Below are 11205 nucleotides of genomic sequence, written 5' to 3'. Positions count from 1 at the left end.
AGGGAAAATCAATGTCAAAGTTTCCAAGCTCCAACAGGCGTCCTAAAATGGTCAGCTTTTTGCCATTTTGAAAAAACAAAAATCAAATTGCATTGCACTGTTAACAGTAAACACGTATTGGAAGTCGAAACAAGAAAAGACCACAAAAAGGGAGTTGGCTGTCCTAAATAGCAAAATATCCAGATGACCATGTCAATTTGCTCTTGTTTTAGTGACTTGCGAAACTTGGGACTTTAAATTCCACCCTTTTTGCAACTGAAGCTTCCAATTCTATTCTACTTGTACTTCTTCTTGTTGCTTTTTTTTTTTTTTTTAAAGGCAGACAAGAAGCTCTGGGATTTATTGTTCCTAAACTGTGACATCTAGTGTTAATGATCCATTTGAGGAAGAAAGAAAGTTTTGGAGACAATTGTCTTTTAAAAAATGACAACGGATGCATGGACGCTTATATATAGGTTTATCTAATTGTCAGGATTTCATTTACAAACTTTGAAAATTGAGAGCTATTTTGAGTGGAAGCAAGTTGTTTACAGTTAGAGGTGTGCCCTTGAAATTTTCAGTAATTGCACCTTTTCAGAGTGAATTTATGAAGAGAATAAGCTTTCCAGTGAACAAAGGATGGTTCTTAATTAAGGAAATACACAGTTCACAGTTTGTTGCATTTTCACCATGCCCCCGAGAATCGTATGTATTTTAGCTTGCATGAAAACTACAAGGATGACAGAAGGTAGCCCAAAACATTGCTGAAAGCATCAATTCTGAGGCTCAACAATAATGTCTTTGAACCATGCTAAAATTCAAAGCACCTCCACTAATGTAGGATATATTGGAATCTGAATGTCATAAATCATGATGTATATATCAAATTTCACTATTTTGGCTTCAGCCAATTTGGTTTCAAGTTTCTCCCACTCTTCTTGTGTCCCGCTATGCTTGTAGATTGTACATACAGAGTAAATTTTGGGCTCATTATAAAGCTTTTTTTTCCCCTCTCTTCCGAGTTTAAAACAAATGAAGTTACTTCCACTTGGTAAACTGAATAATTCTTAGCACCATCAGTCTTTTGCTGTTATTGTTCTTCTGCAGTTATTGAAATTGAAATGATTTAGAGTTTTTTTTTTTCCTATCACAAGCTGTTGGTAGATATGAACTCAAAGCGGCTCACCATGTCTACTTATAATTATGAAACCTTACTCTATAGCTGATTGTCTACCAAAGTACAAGATGACTGTCTCCTAAGATTTATCACACAAATTCCTATCATTTGAAACAAAGAAAAAGGCCATGGCATGATAATGCCCTCAAGCTCACACCTCAACTGATAGAACCTAAAACCGATTCTGATTACTTCCAAGCCCATTGATTTTGTGGTGTGATTTGCACTGGAAGCATTCATGGTCAGTGTAAATAAATGCATTCAGCATAACTTATCATCTTTTTGTTATCTTTTTAACCAAAGAATCAGAAGCAGCTCTTTCAAAAAGCAGGCAGTCAATCACTGATAATCATTAGGAGTGGCCAAACAGTCGAAACTCTTGAATTGCAACTCCGATGAGCAGTAGAAAGAATGTCAACACTTAATGCAGTAATCCTTGGAAGACATGGCTAATGCTGCGTAAGTACATTGGCTGAACAAGCATTTCTACGTTTTGTAAAAAATAATGATGGTGGGAGTCATGTTATAATGCTGTTCTTGGAGTCAGTCCTTTTTAATTACCTTGGTTTCCTTGTCACTTCAATTTTAGTTGTGTTTCTTTAAAAAGGGAAGAAAAAAAAAAACCATTCCTTTCCAGGCATGTGGGGAAGGGGAATGTGGGCAAGTTCATATCTGTCATTGCTGCCTGCTGGGGTAAAAGGTGACTAGGGCCTCCAGTTCTCAGACCTCAGTGGATTACATTTTGGCTAGAAATCATTGAGACGCTGACTGTATCACTATCACCTGTGCTCTTGTTAGCCTTAATAATGTCTAGTTCTTCCAAAGAAAGACATTGTTGTTGAAATGTTAATTGAGGGGACCGTTCCCTTAATGCTATGTAACGAACCCTAAAAGGGGAATCCCTTCTCCATATTTCCATCAGTAATAAGATCAATTATAAAGAATGGTCCCTGGGAATAGTTGGGAGAATCAATGACGTTTCACATATATAGTGTACTGATGGATATGAAAGGTTCAAAGAATCTTGCTAAAAATGAAAATTTCCCAACTAGAAAAACAAGCCAAAGCTCGCTGCTCTCAACAACTGCACCGTGGAAAACAACCTCCTCTCACCAGAAGAGTAAGACAAAGAAAGAAACGGATGGAGGTGGAGCTATCTGGTGCAAGAGGGAGAGAGAGAGAGAGAGAGGTGGGGAGAATAATTGAAGCTCACAAGAAATTTTAGTCTTGAAATAGACTTGCTGTTGGAATACTTGCATGCCACTGTTCATGAAGCTACAATGATACTGCGCGCCTTCCTATTTGTTAAATCAGATTTTACACTTGGTTTACTGAATAAATTATTTAAGAAACCAATAAGTGAGATTCTACATAAAGAAAACTAAGAAGGGCTGCAAGCAAAGCCAAATGGGAGTTTTCAACTTATGGAATGGATATGAATTTTGTCTCCTATTCAGCTGTCAAAATGAGTGTACAAGTTGAAATAGTTATGTAAAGAAAATTTTGGAGTCCATATGCTCTAGTCAAATGATCATTTCCAAAGAGCAAAGCTGTGTCAAAGCAAGGATTTTTTTTTTTTTTTTTTTAAGTTCAGAAATCAAACTGCAAGCAAAATGATTTCCTACTCAATCATGAGACAGTGATAATGGCATATGCAAAGGATACTTCAATTCCTGGAAATGACAGAAGATATTGAGATGAGGATGTAACTAAAATATCAGAACACAAACGGTCTCATCAATGCGTGGGGCACTTGTGCTTTCATTTCTCATGTCAAGCCAAGTGAAAAGATACATCTTTTGGTACTGCACAATCAGATGATTCAGATCTGATAGTTGCTTAAGGATATTGGTATCTTGAAATATAAAAGGACACCTTGCTGTGAAACATCACTGTTATAACCCTCTCAGGCTCGGACCAACTGTAATCAAGTTGAACATCTAGTTTCATTTATTCTTCACAAAATATCCATGACTCAAGTTAGAAGAACAAGCAAGATGCAAATTAAGGAGACTACGCTCCCAAGGCCACAACTAAAATAGGCGGATAACACATGTTCTTGTCCATCCCATGGCTTTCTTTCTCTCATAGTTTGGCTACACCACCCTCCCCAACACAACACACTTCAGAAAAAGCTAAGAAACATTGATGGAAAAGAAAAACATCCAAGGCAAGAAAAGTTCAGGAAGAGCAAGAAATTGTGGATGGGCAAAGGAGAAAAAAAAATCTTTTGCTCTTCTTAATACCGTTGCCTACTGGAGACAATGAAAGAGTACTTATGATCCCCTGGGACTAATTTCAAGGTTCTGGGTACTTATCATTATAATCCCACGTTTCTTCAAGATTTTATGAGCTTCAGGAAACCCTAGTACTGTATCATTGACTGTTAAGACAGGATCAGTTTCTACATGGGAACTTGCTAGGAGTCACGAAAGCTGAGAAGTGAGCTAGACGATTAACTCAAAGAATCTTCAAAATTATCTCTAAAATTTAAAACAGAAATGAAAGAAAACATTCCACACCAACTCCCGGCCTGTAGAACTGGAAACCCTACTCAGGTAAGAAGGGTATCAGGACAGGGCTAATCCCAGATTCTAATTCCCATGAAGAACGAGGCTTTTTCTTGAAATATTTGGAGAGGCAATGCAATTTATTTTCAATGAGTAGTCATCCGTGGCACACATATTTCGCATGACATTTAGAAATCTGTTCTTGAAAGAGCAAAGACACTAACGAAAACTGAGACTATTACCCAACACAGGAAGGTAAAATTAGGCATATCATAGCTCGAAGTCCAAAGCACAACAAAGGGTCTTGGAATCATGCAATTCCCATGACACAGGTTTCCTGTCACATATTAACCTTAATCATCAATCGAAAACGCCTGAAAATACAATAAAAAGCTCTCCCACCCCACCTGAAAAACTAACCATCCCGTAGTAAATATTGAAGCAAGAAATTTCACATTGCATACCTTTTCCACCAAGTGAATGGTACCGAATTATAACTATTGTATGACTAACAAAATTGACAAGTAAGAAGAAAGAAAACTAGGGTCCGTACATTCATATTCGTGTCATCACCAACAGGTGAAGCTACCACATGATCTGATCTTTCCTCAAACGAAGGAGAAAGGTTTAGATCATGCTGGCAGCTTCAACTGATAATGAAGCACGGCCAAGAAACTGAGCTGCACAACTATTCCCTCATGACCCTTCTCCTACCAGGGTGTGTAGGTCAAGAGAAAGACTAAAGAGAGAGACCTATATGGCTACAAGGGGCCAGGTTCCTCTTCGTCTTCTGTAAAAGGCTCGCCTAGAGAAGGGAGGGCAGATTGGCTATAAATAGAGGCAGGGAGCAGAGAGAAAGGGAGGGGGTTTGTCAATTTTATTGGATAAAAAAAGATAAGGAAATTGGTGACTGAAAAGATTTGGAAAATTGTAGTATAATGGAAACAAAATTTGTTAGATGCAAAGTGGTCCCTGGTGATGCAAATTGAATATTGTCACGCCAACACCACCACTACCACCACCACCACCATGCAGATCCCAGACAGCTTAGTGAGAGTTTCTAAATATTGTAAGAGCATTTATTAACTTTAGGGTTGAGACGGTGGGGGGACCCTTTCATGCACCCCCTCTCTGCTCTCCACCTCCTCTCTGCGCCTTTATGTGTATGTACGTATGCATACATCTAATACTCTATGTGTACTTACTTTCAAATTTATCTATCAAGGAAGTCACTGAGCCTAGTGTAGTCTAGGTTCAGGAGATAAAAGAGGCAAGCACGGTTCAGTTGGGTATTTATCAAGGAATTTCTCCGGTTCCGAATGCGTAAAGGATGGAATTAGTTTCGAACCCCTATTTTGACTTGGATATTTTCAAGAGGTAGAATTCATTTATTTTTGAATCTACGTCATCACGTAACAAGAAAATATATTTTGTGAATTGCACTCGCATGTTGATTTCAAAGTTTATGCATATGCCCACATGCAGACATGAAATTCATATCTCCCCATTCCAATAACCCATATGTCAAGGGTGAGATTCTATAGTTTCTTTTGATTTTATTTGGGTATATCATATTCACAAGTGAAATCCGCCGTTGTTGTTGGATGGTGAAAGAATTGTTATTGACGATAAATGTTCTAAATTTGAATTATTTATTTTTTGTGAGAGATGCAAGTTGCGAGAATGATACCCAAAAGGGACAATTGAATTTTTCATATCAAGAAAGGACAACGTTTTAAGTAGGATCTAAAAATAGTTCTGGTTACTACTTAGACCGAGCATCTAAGTTTAACGGATAAGTGGCGCGAGAAGAAATGTTGATATTGCAGCCGGATTTTTTTTGTCTCCCTGCGGGCGTAAAGAGCGAAATTATTATCCAACCCGCATTTAATTTGAATCAGGTAATTTTAAGAGGTGGAATTTGCTCATGAATTCACATCAATATTTCAACATTACACAGATAATTCCCAACTGCACCTGCACATTAGCTTTAAAGTTTAGGGTGCATGCCAATATGTGTAGATTCGAAATTTATATCTCTCCCCGTCAAAAAAAAAACCCACATATTAAGAAAGGCCAATTCCTAAAGCAGGGTCTAAAAATGGTAGGGGACCAAGTAGTTTGCTTGCATGGCTTCATAGGTCTTGCACAATAAATAAAAGAAGAAAGAAAAAGAGCATCTCTCAATTAGCCAAAAAAACGTACCATTAATTATTAAGTGGATGTCTACCTTTTTCGTAGATCAATTGTAAATGTTATGTGAATTTGAAAAAATCATTCCTTATAAGCATCTCCTCGCGGAGCAGAATCAATTGGCATTTCCTTCTAAAAATGCCATTTGTGGGATACTTGCCATTCATTTCGTTTGATTGGTTCCAGCTGGGCTATATCGTATAGTATCATCTGGGCAGGCTAGACTAGCTAGCTAGCTAGTTATACATATTGATGATGATCTGTCGCAGACCATCTGGAAAATGACTTGCGTCAAAATTATTTTCCTCTGCTAAATTGTTTTTAATACACATTTTTTGGTTCCCTAATCCATAGGATACCCGTAGGACATATGCCGTTGTCACTCTCCAGAATATTGTGATCAATAATAACAGGACGAGAGGGAAGAGGAGATCTAGCTAGCAAAGAGGAATACTGATTATAGTATTCTTGAAATATGATTTTAATTAGATCTCCTCAAACTTTTAAGATTTTATCTGCTAAAAAAAAGGCCAAAGAGAACATTCTTGATTCTTCTTTAGCAACCATTTCTTATACTACTAGTTCATTTTCAATTGGCCTTTCTGCTACATATTCGGTTGGCTGAAATTTTATTCCTCATCAATGCATTTTGTTCATCATATTTTACGGACACCTGACTCTCTCTATATTCAATTATATATACTTGTTCAATGATGAGCCAACACTTCCAGAATCTTGTGACATGAAATGTCAATGAATGAAGGTTGATTCTCTGTCATATATTGTAGGTATCTTCCTTTCTCCCCTCTTTTTTTCCTCCTTTTTTTTTGGTGGGGTTTTGATAAGTGTATACGTGTTTGTGCATACACCTCGGCCTAGCTAGTAGTAGAATACTAAAGTCGAGTATCCAGGATGTCTCAATCAACTGTTACGTGCAGCTCTTTTACTAAGACGAAAACTAAGACTAGAGAAAAAAAAAAAAAAGAAAACTAAGACTAGTGAAGCAAATGAAATCGAAAATGAAACCAAAAGCCATTTGAACCGTTGGCACCACTGTAGCTTTTAAGACTTAAAAGCTTGATAGAGGAAGAGGTCAAGAATTTAAATCTCATCTTTCATCATTTGTCATTATACGTAGCTGTCACTTTAAGCGGCTTAAATTCATACGGGTACGTAGTGTATCCATTTAATCTGATGATGATTCAGTTTCTGTCGATTTTTTCAATCCAATTGAGCCCTCCTTTTAGTATAGACTAGAGTAGGAACAAGCGTAGGATAGACAAAAAGAAATGAAATAAAAAATGAGATTTTTTTTTTTCCAAAAAGAAGAAGTAGAAGAAGAAGAAATAATAAGGGAACTTGAAGATGGTCTCCTCGAACTTTTTCTTCTTCTCTTTTTTTTTTTTGTTTCGCAAAATGAAGGTCCTGTTATCTGCAGGACTGAAATTGAATTTCAATATATGCATCAAAGTATGCGTACATCGTGCTGCAGATGTCATCCTACTAATTTACCTATGGGGCACTATTTGGATTGAAGAAAAAGGGAGGAAAGAAAAGGAGAGGATTCTAATGAAAAAGAAACGAAAGGAGAATAGAGAGAAATAAATTTCATCCATCTTGTTTGAATTGAATATGAAGAAAAAAGAAAGGAAATATTTAAAATATTGTTGGATTAAGAAAAGAAAAAGACTAGGAAAGACAAAAAAAAGGAAAAGAAACTATCATGGTTAGTTATGTTTTTATTCATAATAATTTAAAAGCTTAATTTAAAAAAATACATAGGCCTTTTAAGAAATTTTCATTTATCTTGGTTTTTTTTTCCCTCCATTTCAACCAACTTTTGGACGGAAAGTAGATTGACAAAAAATCATGACTAGACTATATCTTTCCCTTTCCCTCCCTAACATTTCTTTTCCTTCCTCAAAAACCAATCAAAACATCAAATTTATCCCTCCTTTTCCTTTCCTTTTTCTTTCCTTCCCCTCGCATCCTCTCAAAATGAACAATGCCTCAGTGAAATGAGGATTGGAGAATGGAAGAAAGATAACAGATTTGGCTTTCCTGAGGTCTAGGATTTCTTCACCAACCATAAGACAGCCAAGCAAAGGGGAAGTGACGAGAAAAGTAAACTGATCAGCATCTCATTTCAAAAACTTTAAATACTGCAGAAATTGAAAACATACTTTTCCCTGAAGCTATTTCAGTAGAAAATGACTGAATAGCGACATTTATGATCATGGGGATTATCTTACCTGCAAGATGCCAGCAGTAGACTATTATGTATAATCATTTTGTCCTAGGCAAATTATTACTTTTTGATATTCTATCATATTTTTCCCCAAAAGTGTACAACAATAATGATGATCGACTTGCAATTTCAATTATTTGTTCTTTCCCTGATGAAACATGGTAAAAATATATCTCTGGATGGCACATATATGGCTTAAGTTTAGTGTTAAAAAATCACAATAATTTGAAATGCCGTTGTTGAATAAAAACTGACAAAAACCAATGAATTGAATTGATCTAGTAGAGATCAAGATCTATGAAGGGTATCTTAGATTTTTTTTTTTTTTTTTTTTTGGGAGAAGGGAGTCTTAGATGATATTGAGATTAACAAACATTTGCCTGTAATTACACTCAAAAATATTAATAGGTAGCATTTACGTTTGTGTTTTTCAATATCTATATGTTTTTCTATGCAATACATTCGTCTTCATTCCTAATATTACTTTAATAAGAAGAATATGTAATATTACTTGAGGAATACTACATTGATTCGATAATGATTTTCTTTATTCCTTTTCACGAAAATGGCATTAGTCGGTGAAACTTTATGCAGTGAAAAGCTAGGTAGAAGCCAATCCAGTAAAATTCCCTAAAATTATTTTCATGAGCATAAAAGTCCTTTTTTTTTTTTTTTTGTGGGAGGGGGTGGGGGGATTTGGAGTTTTCTAATATATAGAAAAAGCAACTGCTTCGAGGAAACTAATTGAGGAGAAATACGTCAGAGTAGTGCATATCAGCGTACGAGACCTTTTGAACTTTATCTAGGATTTTTCTAGCAGATATGTGCAACCAAACTACAAAACTCAACTATATATCTCGAGAAGCCCCAGTCAGAATTTGCTTCACCAGAAGAAGGGGAATATGCTGCCAGATCCTTTACACATAAATCGGAATACATAAACAAGACTTTTCCAAAGACTACAGACATATTTATCGTTTAGGATTAATCATTCTTACACTGACTGTGTATACACTATCAGCGTTGGATGAATGACAACTATGCAAAATTTGAATTTAAAATTCAACTTTTGCATGCATGTCATGAATCAAACGGTGATAGCGTATACACTATCGCAGACTTGTGCAACATTCAGTGTTATGGACGTCTGTTGCAACTGGTACTTCTACAATTTTTCTGATATTTCAATAAAAGTCTTCTAATATTATAATTTGTAAAAGAGTTCACAACTAGTATTAAGTGTTTGTTACTCTAAAAGCTATCGACAATTATTCATTCATCTTCCAATATAAAAAGCAACATCAGCTTTCTTATAAACTTTCACATTGATTCAGTTCAATCAAAAAAAATTGTGATCGTCTTCCAACAAATTTAAACAAGAACCTAGTGCAAGAAGTATCACAAATATTCTTATTTTAAGTTTTTTTTTAATCTTGATTTTCTTCCTGATTTCTCAAAGGATTTATGTCGATGACGTGTAATGTAGTGTTAATATAGTTTAAATACTAATGGTATATAAATGAATTAATTATCAATAATCCATGTTTCTGAACATCTATATCTGCATAAATTTATTTAATGATTTCTGTGTTGTATGCTTGGTGAAAATAATAGAGTATAGCTCGTAATTGGCATGGCTAGATATGTTCAAAAGTGATTCTCTTTTGGTGATTTTTTTTTTTAGTTGTCTTGTATGTTAATTGAGTCAAGTCCTAACTACTATGCTTAATTGGGTTTTATTTATATTATTAGCAGTTAGCAACTATATCTTTGTACAATTTTTCCCTCCAGTGATTATGCTTTTTGGTTCATTATCTCTTTTACACAATAGGACTACCTTGCACTATTGAGTTCGTGAGAAAAAAATACGTGATCATTTTGTTTGAGTATACATACAAAACTGATGATAAATTGAATTATCTGTTATTATCACTAAAAAAGGGAAATCTAAAAAAAAAAAAAAAAAGAGTTTTGGAGCCTCCAAAAACAAGTGAATGAAGACTCTCTTTTCTTTATGGTGAGAGTAAATGATGAAGAAAATTAAATATCTAAAGAAAAAGTTGATGTTTGAACTAGATGGCACACATGATAACCACCAACAACATACCAAACCAACATTATAGGATTTGAGGCAATCGATTTTCCTTGTTGTTTAAGAATCTCAACTAGAAGAAAGTATTTTTAATCATGATCCTTGATGATCAATTTCTCAGTCGAAGGAAAGGGAATAAAGGAAAAAAAAATACACACAAAGTCGTGTATACAATTCCTTCTGCAAAAACAACTAAACACATACATTGTAACTCACGCATCGATGATAAGATAATCTGCTAAGAATCATGGCACCTTGGACCAATATGTCATGAAGGTAATCTTTTGCAATGCTTCTTAGTTAGATGCAAAAATTTCTGGCTATTCAGCTGATGGTGTTTTCTGTTTTGGACTAGGATGTTCTTTCGTTTTGCCTAGTGTTCAAACCTTAATGTCCAGTACCGGGCTACACTATGATGTATAGATCAATTGATCATCAAAGTCTGCAAAGTACACAAATATGCTGATGCACGCAATATCCTATCAGTATATGTTGTCAAATAGATCCCTCAGTTTTCAACTCTATGAATTTACTTAGCCAAAGAATCTGTGAAAACCCCACTTTTCTTTTCTTTTTTCTGAACACCCAAAAAGGACTAGTTACTTTTTCTTGTACGCACCCTGGTTCGTAATAGTAGAAAGAAGAGACTGATTTGTACAACAAAACATTCCAGGGGGCAAAATTTAGGGTCACAAGCTACAAAAAAATGACCGAAGATTTGTAAACAAATTTTGCACATTGTTTATCAGATAAATAAATATACAAACAATTAAACTTTCCCCTGTTGTAATGGTACTAACAAGTTAATTTAGGGATTACGAAAAAAATGCACATAAGCAGAAGAATAACTTAATAAGTGAATTTAGGGAGGTTCCAATTGATTCTGTTACCCATGCTTATGAGTTTCCAATTGATTTTGTTCATGTTGGTAGGCATATGACTGTATGGAATTGTCTTCGGCCAGCTAAAAGATGATAAGCTCATTTGAAGGTGTACTGTTATTACT

General features: G+C 35.3%; 1 long non-coding RNA gene across 1 annotated transcript; it reads right to left on the bottom strand.

Moving 5' to 3' along the window:
• Window positions 1-2657: 2657 nt before the first annotated feature.
• LOC140038854 (uncharacterized) lies at window positions 2658-4798 on the bottom strand. The gene is made up of 2 exons (XR_011842389.1): window positions 4131-4798; window positions 2658-4003 (listed from the first exon to the last, which is right to left on the bottom strand). It is a non-coding gene; the product is annotated as an uncharacterized lncRNA (long non-coding RNA).
• Between the last annotated feature and the right edge of the window lie 6407 nt (window positions 4799-11205).

The sequence above is a fragment of the Coffea arabica genome, chromosome 3e (genome assembly GCF_036785885.1).
Source record: "Coffea arabica cultivar ET-39 chromosome 3e, Coffea Arabica ET-39 HiFi, whole genome shotgun sequence".
Lineage (NCBI taxonomy): Eukaryota > Viridiplantae > Streptophyta > Magnoliopsida > Gentianales > Rubiaceae > Coffea > Coffea arabica.
Note: the sequence above shows the minus strand (reverse complement) of the source record. Positions and strands in the feature narration are given on the sequence as shown.